This window comes from Pinus tabuliformis, chromosome 3_2 (assembly GCF_031772625.1).
Source record: "Pinus tabuliformis cultivar Carrire ecotype Pingquan chromosome 3_2, CPIR1, whole genome shotgun sequence".
Taxonomy (NCBI): domain Eukaryota; kingdom Viridiplantae; phylum Streptophyta; class Pinopsida; order Pinales; family Pinaceae; genus Pinus; species Pinus tabuliformis.
The window spans coordinates 462,050,799-462,075,712 of NC_142302.1; positions in this window are offsets into that span (position 1 = coordinate 462,050,799).

Consider the following 24,914-nt stretch of genomic DNA (forward strand, 5'->3'; position numbering starts at 1 on the left):
AAGTCTGCTTCTAGAACTGATTATATGTATTGACCTTCAAAGCTTCATTTTTCAATTTAATCTCCTTGAATATATCAAATATACTATTTTCTTTCTCCTCTATGTTAGATGTCATGGTTTGCATAACTTTTTGTTGATCCTGTGAAGTTGTCAAGGTGGTAGGAGAAAGTGTAGCCTGATCACCTTCTTGTGAGGAAGAAGGTGTCTCTCTGGTAGTGATAATATCTTCCTGAGCTGAATGCTTTCTTAGGTTTATTTTGGGATTGATCTTAGTCCTCTTCCTGTATATGATTTTGAAGTCTTCACTGGGACTATCAGTCACTGGAGGTGACTCTTCTTCTCTGATCCTTTTTGTTGCTTTCTCTTGTGTGACAGGAGTCTATAATGTTGAAGTTGACACCAATTGCTCCTCTGCCTCTTGTAGAGTGTTTTCAGTCCATTCTAACTGGTTCTTGTATCTCTCAATCTCTGGTTTAAATGTATGAACATAAGTTGTAGATTTATTTTCTACCCTTAACTTGGGGATGACACCTAATGGATCATATGACCATGTAAGACTAAGGTTGAATTTCATTTCTTTCAAAAATCTGTCTGCTTCTTCCCCTGCTTCCCTGTTGTTACAAATGAAAGGTCCTATTTGGGTTTTGATCTTGAATTGATATTTCTTCTTGGTAGACACAAAATGAATCTCATTGACATTGAGCATTTGCCTGATGTATTCCAGGGAAAAAATCCTCATTGGGAGGAATTTTGGAAATTTGTAAGGAGAAATTTCATACCCATATATCCTTAGCACTGTGTACTTTTGGTAAATATACCAATCTCCTATTTGGATTTGGTCTAATAACTACAAAATTTTCCTAATTTCTTCATTGATTCTTGGCTCTGGATTGCTACTTAGGAGACTGAGTGTTGGATGTACAAACATTTGTGTGAATTGTTTGTATGAGTATTCGTTTTTCTCCTTCATTACTAGTGTAGTCCAGAAGATTACTAATTGTCAATTTCCCTCATCATCCAAATTTTGTAATGCAAGCCTGAGATTGTCTCCCTAAAAATAAAAACACATATATACTAACGCAAAGGCATATTTAAATACTTGGTTTGGAATTTGAAAATTTTTCCATGGATGGAATCTACAAGGGATTGGCTAAAGTTGAACAATATGGAAGGCTTGGAATCTGTGGAGAAAATTGAAAGAAATCCTATAATGGCTTCATTTACCCACCGATCTGAGTAATAAACAAGGAGGTAGGAGATGTCTGTAATGATCTACTTGGCTCTCTCAGGGAAAATGGAGGATGGATAGGGAGTATTTTTCTTGGGTAATGGGGCATCTTCAGTCAAGAAAAGCTGAAGGGTTTTGGCTCTTTTTGCAAAGTCCGATTTCTGATATAATTCAATGAGTCCATAATGAGAGAAAGGAGTGGAATTATCTGTTATAGAATCTTGCATCATTTGGTCTATAGCTTGGGGAGTTACGGTGAATAAAATTTCTCTTATAGAGGCAATAACAACTCTTTGGCTGGGTAGATAACAAGCATGACATTTCTTAACAAATTTAGGGGCATTGTGGGTGTGGGGAAAGATGTCATGGGGAAAAATGGATTCCCACAGTCCAATATCGTCAGACTTATTAATGAATTTGTCTTCAAGCCAGCAGTACATTTAAAATAAATCAAATTCACACAGGGTTTCATGGATTTTTTAATCTCTGTCTACCAAAGGTATATGATGAAAATCAATCGGAGGGTGGACCAGATGGCTTACAGGTTCTTCCTATCCGTTATCCTTAGGAGGCATGATCAGATTAGGCTGAGAACACTCGTGAAAACTTAATTGTCTAGGTTTACAGGGTGCAAAGATGGACTCAGATTCGAGAAGATAGGAAAACAGAGGCACTGGTTTGAAAGGTAGTTAGCTAGTGTGTTCCTCGGCTAGGTGAAACTGTTGCAATTTGACTTGGAAAACCTGCAATAGAAAAATGGTATTAGCAAAGTATGATATTAGTAACCTGTGAACGGTCGAAAGGAGGGACTTTATAGTTTTCACGCTTCCTGTTGATGATGGCATGGGTCCATTACATTAATGGTTAAGTAATTAAATTACTTAACGGGTTGATTTAGAGGGAGTGGATGTGATTGGAGGGAGCAACAAATAAATGAGGTGGCGAGAAGGGATTGGCAGGAGAGTAATGGATAGGGTGATGGTTTTGTGTGGCGAAGAAAACCAATTTCGAAGGGGGCCTGAGGTGGTTAATGGTTTCTGCAAGAAGGGGTGCGAAAGCACAAGATGGTGACACATTGATGTGGGTCTGAGCTTTAATACCACCCTTTTCGGACCCCCCCCACCCCCACCCAACAACAAATTTCGGATGGTGAGGGGGGATGGAAACATAATATTGGTCGTTAGATGTGAAAAATTTGCGTTCGGATGAGATGAAAAGTGGCGATGCTTTATCACGATTGAATAGACATGTGGTGGGTTAGAGGAATGAACAACATATATAAGCGGAGGAGTGATTTTTGGGTGGTGAACTTAGGAATAATGGAATAACGCACAAAATGTCTCTTGATATAATGAACCTTAGAATAAAACCTTTGTCCTTTTGCTTTTCTCCTGCGCATGAAAATAATCTTTAACATTTAACTTAGGACAAAATTTTCATGCTTTTCTTGAAATCACCATTCTATTTCTACCTACCTTCTCATTTCAATTCTTTTTCTAAGTTAACATTTTTCCTCTTCTTTCTTTGTCGGGTGCATTTAAACTAGCAGACCGAGATCACTTTTATTTTTATGAAAATCTACCTTATCCTATCACTTATCTCACCATTGATTTAGATTAAACTGTTGAGTCAATTTTATTTCTACATAGCTACAGATTTACCAAGATTAAACTGTTTGGTAAATATTTATTCACTAACCTATTCGACAGAAATTGAAATGTGTTCAATCATGATTAAAATGTATGATTTGAATAGAACTTTAGTCATTGTAGCATTCAAAAACAATTTGCACACAACCTTATTTGATAATGACCCAAAAGAACTAACTTATCAGTAGTGGCATTTAGACTTGCGGCACTTTCCGTATTATTTTCTATTTTTCTTTTGAGGGGTTCTTATTTCCTTCTTATTTTTTTAACATTCCCTCTTTTCATTTTATTTTATTTTCATATATTTTGGAAATCATTTGAATATTGAAATTTATGTACAATATGAAATTACAAATACAAAATACTCCATCATCTTGAGATCCTATAATTTATAGGACCCTAATAGTGGCTCTAGCTAGGGATGGCACTTCTCCAAGTGAAGTGTCAAGAACATATGATCAGTAGCCTTGAGTACTCCATGTCTGTAATGTCTTCATTTGATTTCTTTCGTTGTTTTAAGATACTTTTGGTAGCTCATCAATCCAAGCTTAGGGCCTTCACTGCAAGCTTCAACCTTTGTTAATAAGTTACCCAATCAAAACCATAAATACTATGATATTTACAATGATGTAAGAAAAATATGTAGGCTAAGAAAAGTAGTGCTTCAGCATCCTGCCATTGACAGGACCTCCAGGTATCTCGGCTCCATCTAGCTCTTTAAGGAAGAATGCATTATTTCCCCTAAAAGCATAAACAATATATGGCCCTTTCCAAAGATTATCAAACTTTCCATGTTTGCCTTTATCCTCTCTCCTAGAATCCCACCTCAAAACTTTGTCCCCAATGTTAAAGTCATCAGCTTTGGTTCTTCTGTCAAAGATCTTTTTAATATTTTCCTGAATAAGTTGGGTCCTGTTGTATACTTCCTCCCTAGATTGTTGTCGCTGGATAGTTAGATTAATCCTTCTCTGTACATCATTAGGTTCAGCCTGCACTTCTTGAATTATCTTCATGACTGGAACTCCTAAGGATGATGTAAAAACTGCATCCATTCCATGGACCAATTTGTATGGTGACATGCAAATTGATTTTTTAGTAGTAAGTCTGTCAGCCCAAAGTGCATTGACCAACTTGTTATGCCAAGATTTGTTTTTGTCTTCTAACAGTTTTTTGATGATGTTCACCAAAATTTTATTTGAGGATTCAACCAACCCATTACCCTGAGGGTAATAAGATGTTGAATGTCCCAAAGTAATGTGGTATTTATGGAAAAATTCAACCATCTTCTTAGATTTAAAGGTTGCAGCATTATCAATGATGATTCTAGGAAAACCAAATGTGGAGAGGATATTAGTCTCAAGGAATTTAATAATGACAGCATTAGTGGCAACTCTGGAAGGGGTGGCCTCTATCCATTTGGTAAAGTAGTCAGTGGCTATAAGAATCCACTTATGTTGGCCAAAGGAAGAGGGATGAATTTCACCAATGAAGTCCAATCCCCATTGTTGGAAGGGGCTTTCAACAGAGATAGGCTTTAATGGCAGGGGCAACAATTTTCACTTTCCCTAAAAAAATTGGCATTTATGGCATGAGGTGACTTGTTTGTGAATGTCAGGGAAAAGAGTAGGCCAGTAGAAACCATCTCTAAGGATTTTATTGGTAGTGGTTTTCCAATAAAGATGTCCACCGCAATCGCCTTCATGGAATTCCTGCATGACTTTTTATGCATCATCCTTTAACAAGCATTTAAGTAAAATACCCCCAACATATTTCCAATATAAAACATTATCTATAATGCAAAATGTTGGGAGTGGGATCCCCCAAGGGTAGTTTTGGGGCTAAAAGCCCATGTTTAAGTCAAGTTTTTGTAATATTATTGTAAAGACTCCACATTTTGTGGTCGCGGAGCGCGAAGGTATTATGTGTCACAAAGGGTAGTCTGCCCTTAGTTTTGTAAAGTAAAGTCGGTTGTAAGAGATCTACCCATGGTCCGCGGACCATGGGATTGTATAAAAAGAGCTAAGCTCTAAGTAGTTAGAGGCATCAATAGAAGAAGTAAGAGAGTCATAGCTTTAGAGCAAGAAGTCTAAGTCTTGGGTCGTAGCGTAGGTAGAGGCTCTGTAGCTGAGTGCACAGAGGCCTAGGGTAGAAGTCCGCAGCTGAGTGCATGGACCCCTGTAACTGTGTGCGTAAGGTGAACAGAGTTTGTAACACTTGGAAGATATTAATAAAAGGATTTATTCTACAAGTTCTATGTAATTGTTCTGTTGATGGGTTTGGATATTTTGTGCATAAATTTCCTTTATTATGCTTCTATGTTGCGTGAATGAATGCAGTGACATCGAATAATTAAATGCAATTATGAATATCTCATTACGCGGTGATAAACTTAAGTATTTAGCAAAATAAGCAAATCACTTAGGGTAAGTGAGGAATCTACATAGCGCATTGCCATAGTAGTGTGAAAGTACCTAAGCCCCAGGTTAGGGCTGTGCGAAGGTATTGAAAGCCGGGATAGAGGGTTTGTCTTACAAGCCCTAGAGCGAGATCACCTGCGTGAAGGCAGGGATAGAAGAGATCAAATGACATCACAACCATCTTAGGGTGTGGAAACTTGGTTCCAGCATCCCCCCATACTACTTCGGGTGAGACTTTGGTTCGCACACCACGGGCTAATGCCGAAAGGGCCAGTAATATAGGGATTTTTTTGGCTAAATAATGTTGAACCTGGGTCAAGCCTCCTTAAGCCAACAAATGGTTCCGTTGTCAGGACCAGAATTTGCATAAGAGATGTGTGATGTTGTATCAATAGAATCCAACTAAGAAGGAGATTGGAGACTGGTTGGATAGAAAGATCCATGAATTTATGGCATAGGAGAACAGAAATCCGCGACTGACAAAGGAACAGTGGTTGGACCAGCACCTGTATACAGAGATCCACGAGATCTTTTTCTTCTCTTTCCCTATTGAGATATACAAGTGGATCGTGAAGCTAGCAGATAGCCAAGGAAGGTGGAAACTTGACGGCCCTATTGTGTGGACCCCAGAGCTAGTGCGAAGGTTAGAAGCATCAGAGGATAAGATCACTCGTATTGTCTATCGTTGGCTCAATCGTGTCATAGGAGGATTTGTGAGTGAATTCATGGTCGACACCTCAGTTAGCTATAGAGAGGTATAGTGATGTTTTTTCAAAGGACTGCTACGTAAGTACGTAAAATATTTGAATACTTGGATTAAAATGTTGTTGTGCGAAAAATGGGTTATGCAACTACCTTAATGTTTGGGACTATGCGAAGCGGAAAAACTTACAGGAACGAAGGAAAAAGGGTCCAGAGTATAGCCCCTTGGTTTCACCTTTGTGAAGAGATGAAGAAGGGATACCAAAGGTTTCTCTGCAAAGTGTTATTCAGTTAATAAGACAAGGATTCCCACGAATACCACCTCCACCCACACCACCTCCAACTTCACCACCGTCGCCTTCAACTTCACCTGTACCACCTCCACCTCCACCATGGTTCAGTATGGCAAATACAGTGAAGTTTCCTTTGTTCAAAGGCTTGGGAAATGAGGACCTGGACCAATTATGGTTTGTTGTAAGGGCTATATGGGAAGATCAAGGTGTTATAGATGATCATATAAAGAAGGCGACACTAGTTAGTGCTCTGCAAGATCGCGTGCTAACCTGGTATATTAAGTACTCTAATGATAACCCAAATGCTGGAGTAGCAAACATCTAGGCAGCGCTAAATAAGGAATTTAGTAGGCCTAAATATGAAGCACGGTCGATTATGGGATTCAAAGAGATTGCGATGCAACCAAGTGAGATGCCTTGGGAACTATATTAGCAGCTGAAGTGTACAATCCGTGAACCCAAAATGAATTTGACAGATGGACAGCATCGCGTGCGGTTTGTAGCTTTGCTACCACCACACTTAAGGAGTGCGTTGTCGTAGTAGAAGATAACAACTCAGGAAGAGGCCTTGGAGATTTCCATGAGACTACATGAGACTCTGATGCAAGATCCTAATCTAGGAGTTCAGCAGATCCATGCGCAGCTGAAGAATCTGTGCCTTGAGATGTAAAGTCTGAAGTAGGATAGGACGGTTCGGCCAGAGTTATGTGAGGAGGTATGGTGCTTGAAATGCAAGATTAAGGGTCATGAAAAAGACCATTGCCCGGTCTTTGAAAATTACATTGCAGGAGGAGGACCGATGCCTTTAAGGCCAGAAGCTCAAGCAGGACCTAGCGTGGGGCCTGCATTATGGTGCGCTATCTGTCAAGTAGCCTGAAAACATGCCACGTATAACTGTCACATGCTACAGAAGTATGTACAAGCACCACAACATCTGTTCTGCAACTTTTTTAGGTTGGTAGGACATGATGAGTGTACTTGCAGAAGCTATGAATTGATGATGGATAGAACTCCCGCCTACAGGGATCAGGACAAAATGCGGCTTGACCAAAATGCAGGTATGGTGCGGATGGGATTTCGGGGGCGCGGATGAGGCCGAGGTGGAGGAGGACCTAGTAGAGGTCGAGGACAGTTGATTTGCTACAATTGCGGAGTACCAGGACACTATGCACACAATTTCACTAATCCAACATGTCTGTCGTGCAATTATTGCACACTGTTTGATCATGAAATGGAAAATTGTCCTACGCTGATAGCTAGGATATGTGACAAAGGGGCGCTACCACCTCCGCAGACTCAAAACCTGCAGATGATGAGATCTGAGCCATGCGAGGAATATCCAAATGTAAATATAGTACTCAGAAGTCGAATCGCGACGGGTGATGACAACGGGAAACAGCCAGAAGACAGTACATGGGTTCACAAAGCCCTGGCAAAAGAGGTTGAGTTCGATTTGGAGCATGCTCGTGAAACCTTCATGGAAGCCAAGAAGAGCTTCGCTGAGGCCTCCACCTTAGGAAGTAAGGATACGCCTAAGCCAGAGATGGACCCCTCTATGCTCACAACTTTCTTAGAAACCTATATGAAGTTACTACGCGACAGTAAGGCTATGAAAGGGTTACAAGAACTCTTCAATAGATGCGTTGGAATTGTGCTAGGTGAGTTGCACATAGTACAAAAGATTCGCAAGCATAAAACACAGACGGGACAGGAGATGAGACTGACCGCACAGATAGGAGAGTATGACATGGATCATGTCATTTTGGACCTGGGGTCAGATGTGAATGTCCTACCAAAGCAGACTTGGGAGCGAATGGGGATACCTGTGCTACAATGGTCTCTGATTCAGCTAAGTATGGCGAATCAGCAGAAAATCATCTCGGTGGGGCGATTGCAGGGGGTGACTGTGGATATTGAGGGAGCGAGCACGCTAGTGGATTTTGAAGTAATATAGATAGCGGATAACAACAATCCCTACGCTATTCTCCTAGGAATTGACTGGGCTACTGATATGAAAGGGGTAATCAATCTGAAGAAGTAAAAGATGATATTTGAGAATAAATCGTTGCGCATAATAATACCCCTCGATCCTACCGAAAGGATCACGCTATACTGAACCTGTCTGTGATTATGAGAGTGATGACGACCTAGACTATATCTATAAGATAATAGCACAATATCAAGATTGGGTGAATCTCACTGCGTAAGGATGGATTACGTGGGATCGTGAGAGTTCCTGCACTTTGGACTCTGACGAAGAAATAGAACACTAGCAAAATTGGTTACATGAAGTAACTACGCTGAATTGCAACATGATGACTCGGTCACTGCACTGTGTGTCGTTAGAGGTAAGAAATCTACCTATTTATGATGGTCTAAATGAGGTAGATATCTTTTTGGATGCATTTGAAAGGGAGGTACCAGAAAAGTAGTGCTTCCAGGCCTTGGACTAGGCACTGTGCGCTATGACTGCAAGATGGTGGGGTACGCACAAGGGAAGCTTTGATGATTGGTGTGAATGTAGGAGGATGATAAGAACATGGTTTGGGAAGCCTAAGATGTGACTGATAGATAAGTACGATGGGCAGAATGATCCGCGCATGCATCTGGCCAAATGGATGAAGGCCTATGGAGAAAAGCCCCAACCTGAGTGGGTGCACCTGTTATGTCATACCCTGGATGTTATCCCAATGAATTGGTATATATAAATAGATCTCTGCCATTGAATAGGCGAATGGGATATCCTGTGTGAAGGATTCATGACGACATTTAGTTTTGAGGACAGGTTTGATAGTATTGATGAAGCACTACAAGAGTTGAAAGTAGCTATCTTTAAGATACCGCGGGATCCTTTAGACCTAATTCAGCCTAAATGGGCTACTCAGCTGAATCACGCGCTCGAATGTTATAATATAATTGCTGAAGTAGAGGATGAGGATTCACAAAAGATTAACATTCCAGAAATAGAAGGCCACCCCTAGGTTCAAGGACCACATATTGAGAACCCTAATATAACCACGTTGGTGAAAACAAAACAAGTGAGCATTGGTACAGAGGAAGAACCAAAATTCGTGAATATTCGAGACTACTGGGATGACATGATGGCGGATAAGGTCATTGAATTGCTCTGCGAATACCAGGACTTATTCCCTACCAATTTTATGGATCTGAAAGGAATAATCGGAGACCTAGGAGTGATGAAGATCACATTAAAGCCCAATGCAAATCCAGTTAAGCAGAGGCCTTACGACCTCAATCCGAAATACAAGGAGAAGGTCCGCTTAGAGCTAGAAAAGATGCTAGCAGCAGGTATCATTAAGCCTATGGAAGAATCCGCTTGGGTAAGCCCAATGGTTATGCAAAAGAAGAAGCAGAAGGATGAGATAAGGATACCTGTGGATCTCAAAAAATTGAATGACGCTTGTGTGCATGATCCTTTCCCAACTTCGTTCATGGATGAAGTGCGGGATGATGTAGGTGGCCAGGAAGCATATTCCTTCACTGATGGGTTCTCTGGGTACCACCAAACCAAAATCGCATCATAGTAGAGGAGCAATACAACCTTCACCACTGAGTGGGGTTGTTTTTAATACACTGTAATGCCGTTTGGATTGAAGAATGTGCCTGCAATCTTTTCACACGTGGTTGTTTCGTCATTCAAGGAATTTATTCACATGTTATTGGAGGTATATTTTGATTATTGGACTGTATTTGGGCTGGTTAAGCGCCACGTAGCAAGTTTTCACTTGATGTTGGATACCTATCGAAGATACCAGATCGTGCTCAATCTCAAGAAGTGTCTATTTTACGTTCCTTTTGGGAACCTATTGTGGCATGTGGTTTGCAGGCAAGGACTGATGGTAGACCCCGCGAATATCGTGGTGATACTGAACTTCGAAGTTCCGAGGAGCATGAAACAGTTGTGCGCTACTCTGGGACATACGGGATATTACAAAAAGCTTATCAAAATTTATGCCCAGATCACCGCACCTATGGAAAAATTGTTGAAAAAGGATGTCACGTTCTATTGGAATGATGAATGTAAGAAGAGCCTGGATATATTGAAAGAAAATATGGTTACCGCACCGATTCTAATCTTCCTGGACTAGAAGAAAGAGTTTCATGTACATGTTGACGCGTCATGTATAACGCTGGGGGTAGTACTAACACAGGATGGTAGGGAAGGCTTGGACCATCCTATTGCGTCCGCAAGCCGCAAATTATCCAAAGCAGAGAAGAACTATTCTACCTCTGCATGCGAGGAGCTAGCTATGGTGTATGCGCTCCAGAAGTACCAGCACTACTTGCTAGGAGGCCATTTTAAGATGTATACGGATCACTCCACGCTGAATTACCTGGTCAATAAGCCTGTGTTGGGGGGCACATCTGCTGATGGTTCTTATGGTTCCAAGAGTATTATTTTGAAGTTGTTGTGAAGCCTGGACAATTAAACGCAGGACCAAACCATCTGCCGCACATCAAAACAGGGGAGGAACCCACTAACTTAGAAGAAATATTGCTTGACGTCCAGCTATTTTCAGTGTGTGTCGCGAATGGTCATTTTGAGGTTATAATACACATCCTAACAACAGGAACTGCACCAAAAGGATACTCTATCCAGCAAAAGAAGGAATTAGTGGTGCACATGGCAACTTTCTCTGTCATTGTTGAGCATCTATACAAGATGGGGACTGATGAGATATTGCGACGGTATGTACCTAAGCTCGAACAAAGCAGCATCTGCGATGGGGCGCTGCGGGAGGACATTATGTAGGGACAGCAACCGCGTATAATATTCTACGTGTAGGGTTGTGGTGGCCAACCCTTCATCAGGATTCAAAAGCATATTGCAAGGCGTCTGATGTCTGTCAAAGGATGGGCAAGCCATTGCGGAGGGATGAAATGCCTTTGAATCCAGAATTGACGTTGCAACCCTTCAAAAAGTGGGAAATGGATTTTGTAGGACCCATCCGGCCACAAGGGAAGACAGGAGCAAGGTACATTATCACTGTGACGGATTATTTGATTCGTTGGGTAGAAGCACAGTTGGTGAAGGATTGCATGGGTACGACGGCCATGAAATTCCTATTTGAGCATGTACTGACACAATTTGGATGTCCAAGGATCTTGATGAGTGATCGTGGTATACACTTCCTGAATCAGATGATCAGCGCACTAATAGAGGAATTTCAAGTATAACACTAGAAGATCAGACCTTATCACCCACAAGCTAACAGGACAGTGGAGGCATTCAAAAAAGTGCTTGAAAACGCACTGACCGAGGTTTGCAATGTTCAGCGAAGTGATTGGGACCTACGCATACCTGCAGTATTGTGGGCTTATCGAACGACATGAAAGAAGTTGACAGGACAAACCCCTTTTAGGCTTGTCTATGGTGTGGAAGTCATAATACCTACGAAATACATCATGCCTAGTCTACGCATAGCAACTCATAGGTATGATAGATAGTGGAGCCCTAGAAGAGAGGCTTGCACAGTTGGATGAGCTCGAAGAAAAAATATTTTTCGCTGGATTTCACCAGAAGTTCCAAAAGCAGCGTGAAAAGGCATGGCATGATCGACACATCAAGCTACACATATTTGAGGTAAATGATCTGATTTTTTTGTATGATAGTAAGTTTGATAAATTCCCCGAAAAATTCAGGATGCACTGGTTAGGGCCTTATGTTATTAAGGAGATTACCAACAGAGGAGCGGTACAGCTGGTCAAGTTAAATGGAGAACCCTTCCTAGGAAAGGTGAATGGCAGTCATTTGAAGCCATACATCGGTGATCCAGCCATGTGACTAAATGAAAGTAGCATAGTCTTAGCGCTTCAGGCAGCTAAAAGGAAGCACAGGATTATAAACTACACTACCCAAGTTGGGGAGTTGCGTAATTGGAAGATGGTGTGAAGCAAGGATGTGTCACTGGGTTCACGACAGCGTGGAGGGAGTTGCGCTACCCAGGGGGAAATCACGCAGGTCGGCTGGAAAGTGACTGTTAAAGTCACTGTTCATGAAAATATGGTATAAGTGAGGCCAAATGGAGCGGGCAGCCGGCATTTAAGACGAAATTTATGGCTTTGATCCTTGAAAATTTTCCGCCAATCTACCATTAATGAAACGATTTCGGGGGGAACGGTCGGATTTGGATTCAAATTTCCCTATAAATTACAAGTGCCTACCGAGCAAGAAACACTTGGCATTTCAAGGATTCAGCTATTGAGCTCTCAGACGCCTATGGACCCAGAGTTTTTCAAAGCTCTCAAATAGACTCCTGCATTTGCGAACTTGTGTGAGACGTTGCGAGTACTGATAGAGAGTGTTATTTCATCACCCCCAGAAGCTATCAATACACATCAAGTGGTAGAACAACCAGAAAAAGAGATGGAGAAACAAGCGGAAGAAGTTTCTCCAGAAGTAGCCGAAGTACTAACGGAGGTCCCTAAATCTCCGAGAACACTGAGATCGAAGCCAACCCCAACCAAGGATACCATGAAAGATAATAAGGGAAAGTAGCCTGCCATCCGAGTGCATGCATCATCGAGATGAAACCCAACAAAGCCCACTACCCAAGAGAAAGGCAAGGCTATAAACCTAGAGGCAGAAGAGGAGGATATCGAAGACATCCCCATGGACGATGAGGATGTAGGAATGGAAATAGAGGAGGTTGAAGCCTAGGGTGCGGACCCTCTTACACGGTTGCTAGAGTATGTCCCTTGACACAAGCCTAAGTCCAAGGTCCCAAAGGACATTGATGAAAGTAAGACTCCCCTGCAAACCCCATTGCTACCAGATGAGATCACTTTTGACGGTTCACGTTTGGCACAGGTACCGATTTTGAAGCTCGAAGACTGGGACTTGGCGGATCATGAGAAATTCCTACACCTAGTGACTGATTAGTTTATGCACTGCATCATCATAGACACAACGATGAGTATGACTACTCTGTAGCCACAGAAGTGGCTCAGAGGAGTAGAGAAGGAAGGATTACTCAACCTTGTCTCGATGCCGCACTATAACCACACCCGCGTGACAGTTTTAGTTATCAAGTAGCTGTTGTGATTGGTGCATGATTGGTGTCTGTGGTTGAAGGAGCCACTACCCATCACCGATATGTTGATTCACCGCATAACATGCCTACTATACACAGGCAAAAACCCAGCCATGATCTTTGGTGGTAAGGGTAGCGTGCCGGCGTTCACAGAATCAATGAAAGAAAAATTCAAATTGGTGAAGAAGTCGCGCAAGTACGCAATATCCAGCATCTGCAACCCCGCTGTGAAGGTGGCAACAAAGATCCTTGCAGGAAAGGTGATGTGGAAGTGCCATGCCAACGAGGTGTCGATGCCTGTCATTTTTCTCACATAGCAATGTGTGGAAGGAGTCCAGTTTAACTAGTTGGACTACCTTCACGGCGAGTTCATGGAAGACTGGGGGGAAGCTCAAGAGCAAAGCAAGACATTCCACTACGCATGGCTCTTGCTATCAATTGTGCTCATTGCAAGAGATTCAATTCCCCTCGGTCATGCCGGACCTTCCTGAAGCAGCGAAGTATGCTTCGTTGTGGACAACCAAGGACACAGAGCACATTCGGGATAGCAAGATATTCTGGATCTTGATGGAAATGAATATCAGGATGGTTATCAATCGCAAGTTGTGATTGTTGCCTACGGTATATGCTAACATGCAAAGTTATGCTGAATTCAAAGTTGATTTCCATCGGATATCAATCAGGGCACGAAAGGACCCTACGTAGAAGTGGTATGATTTGTCGTACCTGGCCATATATGATGCCATCGATGCAGTGTTGGATAAATGACCGACGGAGTGGCGCACCTCCATGGACTTGGTAGTGGGTGGAAGCAAGTCCTCCACACAAAAGAAGAAGGACAAGGCCAAGTTGAAGATGGCATAGCTAGTCAAAAAGAGGAAGAAGGAGGCCGCTGAGAAGGCCAAGATAGAATAGACAAGGAAGGAGGCAAGAAAATAGACAAGTGGCACAGAGCAGGGCTCTAATAAAGGCACGGCGTTGCCTTCACCTGAAACTAAAGAAGAGGACATAGAGCAGCATGGCGCAGATCCTCAGGAGACATCTGCCTGCATTAAGCGCCTGAGAGAGCCGGAAAAGGGAGGGTCTAGAAAGAAATAAAAATCGACCAAGACTTCGCTGGACCATATCACACTGATGGAGGGAGATTTATATGACATCGATGACACAGTTAGAGATGTCACTGCAGAGACTTTGCAGCAATTTGAAAAGCAGCAGCAGATCATCCTAGGGGCCATCCAAATAGGACTACAGGAGTTGTGGGCCCGCGCATCACAATTTGGTACGATGTCTACCAACTTGTTTTTCGGCACATCAAAGGCTACCGATATACTGCGCACGAAGGCTTCCAGTGTGCTAGTGCTACTGGATGGAGCACTGACAATATAAATTGAGGCTAACATGCCCACTTTTAGTGCCTTGAATGGAGTGGGATTGAACATGACAGTGCTCCCGCATGAAGCACTCCACTCCTTGGAGGATGGAGTAACTGCAGAGCTGAGGGCCCGCGAGCACTGCACTCTCCAAGTGATCAACAAACAAAGAATAAACAATGAGAAAATGGCCTTACAAAGGGATTTTGCCATTTCTGTCGAGGCCGAGGCGACCAACGAGAGTAAGAAGATCATATAAGTTGTGGAAGACGCCTGCAGAATGGTCCCAGAATTGGCCATTCCAAAGGAGGATCCAGTTGAGGTCTGCATCCGTAAATTGGCCACAAGGGTGCATGAAACTCGGACAGAGATGGCACAGGTTCAGTTGGAGCTGAACTTTCAAATTATAGAGCTCTAGTTGAGGGCTCAACCTTCAACACCACCAGAGGTAAAGGAACAATGGCTAGCCGTTGTCACAGAGGTAGTCGCAACAGTGAAAAGTACAGTAGTAGACCACACCCAGTTGTTTGAACAATAATTTGAGGTCCTGACCAGCGTGCAGGAGGACCCAAACATCTAGAGGCTCGAGATGGAAGTGCGCGAACTCCAACAATGCTATGACAAAGTTAAGGGCACATCGCGAACCGTCGTGCTGACACAAAGGTTAGACAAGCTGCAGGAAGCTAAGCAACTGAAGGAACAGGTGGATGCAACACTGCACAAAGAAGCCGTGTTGAAGACGTGACTAAAGCCCTAGCTGGAGGAAGCTTATGCAGTCATAGGAAACATTGAAGGCAATCTTGCAACTCTATAAGAAATGAAACAACAGCTTTAGGCTGAAAGCGTAGGGGCAGGAACTGAGAAGATAGTCAAAAAGCAGGCAGCAACTCAGTGCACAGCTGAAGTTATGGTCATCAGGGTCGAGCTGGATGGGCTTTGTGCAAAAATCTCCATGCCTACTAAGTGACTCGAGGACGAGTCATGATGTTTGTGTTGGGGGCCTATTGGGAGTGGGATCCCCCAAGGGCAGTTTTGGGGCTAAAAGCCCATGTTTAAGTCAAGTTTTTGTAATATTATTGTAAAGACTCCACATTTTGTGGTCACGGAGCGCGAAGGTATTATGTGTCATAAAGGGTAGTCCGCCCTTAGTTTTGTAAAGTAAATTCAGCTGTAAGAGATCTACCCATGGTCCGCGGACCATGGGATTGTATAAAAAGAGCTAAGCTCTAAGTAGTTAGAGGCATCAATAGAAGAAGTAAGAGAGTCATAGCTTTAGAGCAAGAAGTCTAAGTCTTGGGTCGTAGCATAGGTAGAGGATCTGCAGCTGAGTGCGCAGAGGCCTAGGGTAGAAGTCCACAACTGAGTGCACAGACCCCTACAACTGTGTGCACGAGGTGAACAAAGTCTATAACACTTGGAAGATATTAATAAAATGAGTTATTCTACAATTTATGTGTAATTGTTCTATTGATGGGTTTGGATATTTTTTGTATAGATTTCCTTTATTATGCTTCTATGTTGCACGAATGAATACAATTACATTGAATAATTAAACACAATTACAAATATCTGATTATGCGGTGATAAACTTAAGTATTTGGAAAAACAAGCAAATCACTTAGGGTAAGTGAGGAATCTGCACGGCGTGCTACTACTTGAGAACCAGGTTAGGTTTGCGCAAAGGTTGATCGTATACTTTCGTGAAGGTACTAAAAGTCGGGATAGAGGTTTTGTCTTACAAGCCCTAGAGCGAGATCACCTGCACGAAGGCAGGGATAGAAGAGATCAAACGACATCACAACCATCTCAAGGTGCAGAAACTTGGTTCCAGCATCCCCCCATACTGCTTCGGGTGAGACTTCAGTCTGCACTCCACATGCTGATGCCGAGAGGGCCAGTAGTGTAGGGATTTGTTTGACTAAATAATGATGAACCTGGGTCAGGCCCCCTCAAACCAACACAAAATTTAACTACTTTTAACTTAAGAAATCTTGCCTTTGTTTTTGTCAAACTAGGAAGAGCATTTAAATTAAATAAGATATAAAGCAAGTATGCATACCAGTGTGAGTTTAGAAATTCCTCATCAATTTGTGGAGTCATCTATTCCTCTTGATTATCTAATGAATCAACCAAGTTAATGTCTAATGCATGGAAATTTGGCTAGTCCCTAACCTTTGATTAACTTGGTGGGCTTGATTTCTAAGTCATATTCAAGAATGATGGAAATCCATTTGCCTAGTTTTCCATCAGGTCCATTCTGCATCAAAATGCCTTTGACCACTGAATTAGGTACATAAGTAATAATATGGAAATGCAAGATATATACTCTAAGATATTTTATTTCTTTAACCAATGCAAATGCTTTCTTTTCCATAATTTTGTATTTCAAAGATGCGTCTCTTAAAGATTTACTAAAGATTGCAATAGGTTGTTCAAAACCTTCACTGTTTTTCTGTAGTAAGACCTGAGTCCGCAATAGTGGGTTCAAAAGAAAAAGAGAAGATTATGAAATCTTTTGTAAAATCTGGGCTAATCAACACTGGTGCTTTGGTCAACGCCTATTTAACTAAGTCAAAGGATTATTTAGCCTCAATATTCCACTTGATTTCTGAATCCTTTTTAAGCATGTTTGTTATGTTTCTAAGAAGTTCTGCAAGGTTAGGAATGAATCTCCTTAGGAAATTTATTTTTCCAATAAAATATTGAAGCTCTTTGATGTTTCTTGGATGACTTATTTTTAATATTACTTCAATTCTACTAGGATCAATCCTAATCCCATCCTTGGAAATAATGTGACCATGAAATTTTCCCTCCTTAAGGCCAAACAGTTTCTTCTTAGGATTTAGTGAGATGCCAAACCTTCTACATTTTTCAAACACTCTTCTTAGATGTGAAAAATGTTCCTCGTCAGTTTTAGAATAGATAGCAATGTCATTTAGATAAATGTAATAACCTCCAGGGTAAATGTGCATATAAAAAAAACCATAATAGGAACAGAAATACAATAAATATATTAGCCATCAAAATCCATATATACATCAGTACATTTGAACATGAAAATCAAGGGAATGGATTTTTTCATTCATAAATTCAATGAGCCAACTGGAGATGGGACTACCACATTCCACCTGAGTCCTGACCATAGATTGGCTGAGCCAAGTCTCTCATCAACCAATCACCCCCGTGTCATATTCCAAGCATGAATGTGGGATCTCATAGAACACATCAATCAAAACTCATCCAGGGCTTCCAGAGGCCACCCACCTCAACCCATCAAATAGTGATTCCACCTCATGGTCGGACATCACCAAAAAACCATCATCAGATTGGTCTTCGTCCAAGCCTTCCAGAGCTTCTAGAGCGTTTGTCTAACCAAGGCTTCCAGAACTAGTAACTAAACCCACAGCTTATACAGAGCTTCCAGAGCATTTGTCAAACCAAGTCTTCCAGGACTAGTAACTCATCCCGCCAAGGGCTTCCAAAGTGTTTTTCCAACCAAGGCCTCTAGGACTAGTAACTCAACCCAATCTATTACAGGGCTTCCAGAGCGTTTGTTCAACTTGGGCTTCCAGGACTATTAACTCAACCCAAGCTATGGAAAAATGAGAAACAACCAAAACAAAGCAATGAAAGTAAACCCACAATCACCATGGCTATATATGAAATGGCAATGCTAGGCAATCCACTGGTTGATCCAGGCAAATCCTCCATTCCAATGATAGATCACAACAAAGAAACCATGTGCATGTGCCATGCATGTCAAAACTAGTGAATAAATCATACATGCAACTCGATACCTGCAAGCAAATCTGATGTAGATACTAATGTCGATGCCTTCTTGCACTGTCCTGCTCTTCCTTTGCCTTCTTTCTCCAAGAATCCAAGTATGCCACATCTCCAAGAGTGCTCCAAGAAAACTCTAAGTAACCAAGAGTAAGAGAGACAGAGAGAGAGACAGAATAATGAGGGAGCTCCAAAACTGAACTGACCAAGTCTTGCCCACTGATCCTCATAAACCTTTTTATTAATGAGGCCTCTATTTTCTTCATTTTCCATTATTTTCCTTCAATTTCCTCCTCACATGAAAAATGTGACCCTTCACCTCCTTTTTCCCCTAATTTCCATTATTTTCCTTCATTTTCCTCCTCACATGCAACTTGTGCCCTTTCACCTCCTTTTTCTCCTAATTTCCATTATTTTCATAAATAAATGTGCCAAAATACCTTTTTGCCTCTTTAATGCCTTTGCCAATTTCCTAAGCCATAAATAACCAAATGAACACCACCTAGGATGTCCTAACCACCATTCAACTTGCAATACGTGTCCCATCATCCGTGGTATTTATATATTTTTACATGGAATTTTCACCAGGGTTGCTACAATAAATCACAATAAAATGACCAATTTCATTAGCAAAGGAAATATCCATTGCTCTTTGGAAACTGGCTCCAGCATTCATTAACCCAAACGGTATTTTCACATACATGGAAGTTTCCCATGGAGTAGTATAGGCAGTTTTATCCTGATCATCAGGATGCACTAAGACTTGGTTATAACCTGAGAAACGATCTAATAAGTAAATTCTACTAGACCCTACTACCTTTTGCAATATACGATCCATTTTAGGTAAGGGGTAGTTGTCTTTAAGGGATACCTTATTAAGATTTCTGAAATCAATACACAATCTGATTTCTCTAGTTTTCCTTCTAGTAGGCACAATGTTAGACACCCATTTAGAGTATCTAAGAGGAAGTATAATTTTAGAATCATATATCCTTTTCACTTCTTTCTCAGCCAAATGCATTAGGACAGGATTTATCCTACGAATTTTTTGGTTGATTGGTTTTTTATCTTCCTTGATTGAGATTTTATGTTGTATGATACTAGTGTCATTTGCTTTTAGATCCTCATAACTCCAGGAAAAGACATCTATGAAATCTTTGAAAAGAGCTATGTATCATTCTGTTGTGACAATAGGAAGTGATTTCAAGAGTTTTATCATTTTTGAATTCTGCTTACTATCTATATTGCATTATTCTATGTTTTCCCCTGTGCGTTCCATTTTTGGCATTTTTGCTACATCATTAAAATCAAAAAGCTCTTCTAACGGAGCTAAAGCCCTAGGAAGAACATTATCCTTAAGCTGAAGTACTTCAAATTCTTCTTTTTGTGGATCTATTTCATGCAATTCTAATTTAGGTACATCTTTATTGACTAAAATATTAACATTAGAATCATCAAACTGTTTATATACACTGACATATTCAACAATCTGATTTTCTACTTCACACTCTAAATCTATGCTACTATCTTCATACTCATCCTTGGATTGCAAAAAAAAAATCAATCTTCTTATCACTTCCAAATACCTGCCAATATCTCATATTATCAAGTACAGTTGGATGGTGTTTAACTTCCACTATATATTGTTTCTTGGGATGAGGCATTTTACATGTGATCGCTGAAAAAGCTAAAGCAATAGCCAGGATGTTCTACTTTATGGGAGTAAAAACAAGATCATATTCTACAAAAGTTCCTAGAAAGTCAAGCACAACATTTTTGTATGCTCTCAACCTAGGATGTTTTGCATCATACTCTCCCTTGATCTATTTTATAATCAATTCAGAATCACCATGAACAAAAATTGTTTTAGCACCTAACATTTTCAATAATTGCAATCCTAATAGAAGTGCCCCATATTCTGCTATATTATTGGTGCAATTAAAGTTGAGTTTATAGGAATGACCTGCTGCATGATTGTTCCTTGAATTGGACACCAAAACACCTACCCCTGAACCTGCTTTTCTATAAGAGCCATCAAAGCTAATGTTCCAAAAAGTTTTCTTTTCACTGTTTTGTTGCACAATTTGTACTTGATTTTCATGTTTCTCATCAATGTCATTTTCTGCTTTAGTAACCCATGCATCAATGTCTCCATCATTATAAAGAATGAAAGAGTCCAGGTCAAAATGAACAGAGTAAAGAGGATAGTTATGTGGCCTCTCTTGACTACTCACCATAAACTTCATTAAAGTTTCCCTGTACAGTCTTCTTTGTTGACCAAACACTGGTATGGTGGCGTAAGTCATGTCCATTTGTAGGGTCCCTTGTAATTTTTCTCCCCATGAGTGTGATTGTTGGCATTATGACACAGGTTGGCTCGATGACATAAGTATTGTACTTGATGTCAACTCACTCAAAGTATAGATCACAAGTTCAGGCTCTCAAAATAGTAGAAAATGAGATACCCGCAGGTTCCTATTCATGAAGCCGCAGACGTATGTAGGTGTGCTGAACAAAAATTGTGGACATGTACGCAGGTTATCCGATCAAAAAGTGTGGACATAAAGTACACACATTTTCATGCAGAGAATATTGTGCACGTGGGAAACCTTATGATTGGTCCATGGTATTTAGTCCGACATTTTTGATCCTATGGTTTTGGTCCATGGTTTTGCATCTAAAGTATTGAACCCAGGTTTTGGGTCCCTAGTATTGGATCTCTATGGTTTTGGACCATGGTTTGAGTAAGGCCTAGACTATAAAAAGGAAAGGAGATCATTTGGCTGGAACAACTAATGTGTTGAATATCTTGAGAGGAGCAAGATCTAAAATACTCGTGATCGGTTGGTGAGTTATAACTGAACCTGAATCAAAGAGAAACCTGAGCATTACAAGATGGATCTACTGATGGGTCGAGATCTCTTTGGCGCATGATCAGATCTGTAAATCTGATAATATGGGGTATAATTGAAGTCTGATAAATTTCTATACCCGCAGGCTCAACACAGCGCAGGCGCGGATACCCGTAGGCTCGACACAGCTCAGGCGCAGATACCCACAGGCTCGACACATCGCAGGTGCGGATACCCGCAACTCCGGCAGAGCGCAGGTGCGGATATCGCAGGTTCGACACAGAGGAGGTGCGGATACCCGCAGGGTAAAGAAGGGAATACTGCGGACGTACGCAAGTTTCTATTGGTGAAGTTGCGGACTTTTTCCTTGAAATATATTTTAGCTGCTTTTATCTATTTCTGCAGTGTTCAGGGGTCTGACTTGGTGTCTGGTTACTGGTACTGTGTTCTGAGAAGTTATTGATTCAGTATTTGTACAAGGAAGTTGGTTGATTGCAGATCTATTTGATGTTTGATTGATATTCATGGATCCAGTTTGAAAATTTATGAAACGTGGTCCCTGGAAGAAAAGAGAAGTCTTCTGTAGGTCAACACCTACATACTAGTACCTCAGGTAGTACAAGAGCTAAGGGGGTTGTAGCTCCCTTCTAGAAGAATCTGGAGAACGAGAGAAGGTTGTAGCCTTCTGCAAGTTGAAGCCTGCGTGCTGGTATAAGACTGCACCAGTACAGAATCTTTGTAAAAGGAAGTTTCTAATTGGAAGAAGATAGAGACATATTGCAGCAGGTGGTTTTCACCCACATTAGGTTTCCACCTTATATCTTGTGTTCTTTTGTGTGACTGTTTGCTCTACTTTTCTGTTCCTGCTTATTGTTATATGGTTCTGACACTCAAATTAATGATCAACATCTGAAGAATAAATTAAATTATAAGTCTGGAATGTATACACAAGTTTCATTAGTTAGATCTGCTAACCTTTAAATAAGTTGAAAAAGAATTTGATAATACTGATTCACCCCCCCCCCTCTCAGTATTATTTTCAACAATTGGTATCAGAGCAGGTCCTTCAGGAAAATCTTGATCGCTTGAAGGAAGATCTATCGTCATGAGCAACTACGAAAAGGAAGCATCTATCAGGCCACCGATTTTTTATGGGAGAAACTTCGTCTATTGGAAGGTAAGAATCATTGCTTATCTTCAATATCTTGGTACAGAAGTTTGGGATATTGTGGAAACTAGATACACATTTCCTTCGGCAACTCCCACAGATGCAGCTGGTAAGAAGCAGTATGAAACAAATGCAAACACTGTCAATACTCTATTAGGAAGTCTATCTCAATCAGAATTCGTCAAGGTTATGCAGCTCAAAAGCGCAAAAGAAATATGGGACAAGATCGTTCTGAGCTATGAAGGAGATGAACAGGTAAAACAAGAAAAATTACAAACTCTTAGAATTCAATATGAAAGTCTCATAATGCATAATGATGAAAGTGTGGCTAGCTATTTCCTACGTATAGATGAGATCGTAAATTTTATGAAAAACTTGGGTGAAGAAATAAAATAAGTTGTTTTGGTTGAAAAAGTTCTAAGATCTTTATCTCCTAAGTTTGATTCAAAAGTTTTTTCCATAGAAGAAAAGCAGAATCTACAGAGCCTTACCATGTCACAATTGCATAGAATTCTAACTGCTTACGAGATGAGAAAAGGAGGACCATCAGACAGGAGAGAAGCTGCATTCAAGGCTTCAGGACAAGGAGATTACTATGAGGCAGGACATATGTCAGAAGAAGAGGAAGAATCAAATTTTGTCAAGAACCTTCAACAAGGAACTGGAAGATTCAGAGGTAAGCTACCTTTCAAATGCTTTTCTTGTGGAAGAGTCAGTCATTATGCTACAAAATTTCCTCATAAGGATAAACTAGACAAAGGTAAGGAAACTGTTAGATGGAACAAAAAACAGAATGTAAATAAGAAGAAGTATTACATGCATGAAGATAGTGATGGATTGTCAAACAGTGATGAAGATGAACAAGGTAATGATGATAGACTTTTGATGGCTTTTGAAGATGATGATTTCTTGGATGCTATAAATGAAGGCGGTCTTTATGAAGAAATTTCTAAACTTAAAGTTTGTTTAGAAGAAAAGAATATGATTATAGATACTCTAACATTCCAACTTGTTGAAAAAGATAAACACAATGAAGAGTTAGAATGTGAAATTGTGGAACTTAGAAAAGAAATTGAGAAAACAAAAGCCCTTAATCTCAGATTTGCTAAAGGATCTAAAACTCTGGATGAGATTATCAAAGTGCAACGTTCTCCACTAACCAAGACTAGTCTCGGATATTCCCAAGAAGCATCCCAAGCTCAGAAGCAAGCGCAGAAGCCATCCACCTCCAAAAGCTATCTTGATGCAGCAAGGAGAAGTGAACAAGTTGACAATCGACAGCAAAAGCATAATGCAGATCACCAGGAAAATCAGGGACAGTTTGCTTCAAGAATGATCAAAGATTATCAAGTAAATCAGGGGAAATCTACGTCAAGGATGAACAGAAGCCTCAACCGACCACAGGTAAATTATTTTGGCTCAAGAATGGATGGAAACTACAATCATATGGTTGGTATATTTGATAACCGCAGGAATTTCTTCAATGGCCAATGTTTCTCTTGTCACAACTTTGGTCATAAAGCTACTCAATGTGTTGCCTACAAGACCATCATGACTACGGAAGCTCAAAAACAAAGGAGTATGACAGGAATCATGAAAAGAACCTACAATAACTTCTCTGCTCTTGAAAATGAAATAGAATGTTCTTGTAATAACTTCAGTCATGAATATTCTGAATGCAGAAGCAAGTTTTGGCAAACAACTCAAAAGGAGCAAGCTTCATTGAGTTCCAAAACATGGAAAAAGAAATAAACACAACCAGAAAGATGTGGGATATCCTTATATAAGGAAGGATAGGAAAATCAATGGTACATCAACAGTGGATGCTCGAAACATATGACAGGTGATAAAGAAAAACTTCAGTCATATAGTGCCTTAGAAAAGGAAAAGAAGGTCTCATTTGGAAATGACACCCCTGCATTCATAAAAGGTAAAGGCTCTGTTCGTTTGAAGGAAAAGCTTAAAGCTGGAAATGTTATGTATGTTGATGGCTTAAAGCATAATCTATTGAGTGTCAGTCAGATGTGTGATCAAGGAACTGAGGTAATATTTCGATCAAATGATTTTATTGTTCATGAGCTTGATACAGGAAAGATAGTGATCAGAGGCATAAGAACACCAAATAACTTATATGTACTCAAGGGAGAAGAACAACAATGCTATTTAAGCAAGAATGATGAACAGTGGATATGGCACAGAAGACTGGGGCATCTTAGCTTCTCTCAGATAAGGAAAGAATGCAAATATTAGGCAGTTCATGATCTTCCTAACATCAGAATTCTAGACAATACAATATGCAAGTCATGTCAATTGGATAAGCAAACTAGAACTAATTTCCCTGAGAAGGAAGGATCAGCTAGCAGATCACTTGAACTTGTTCACACCAATATTTGTGGT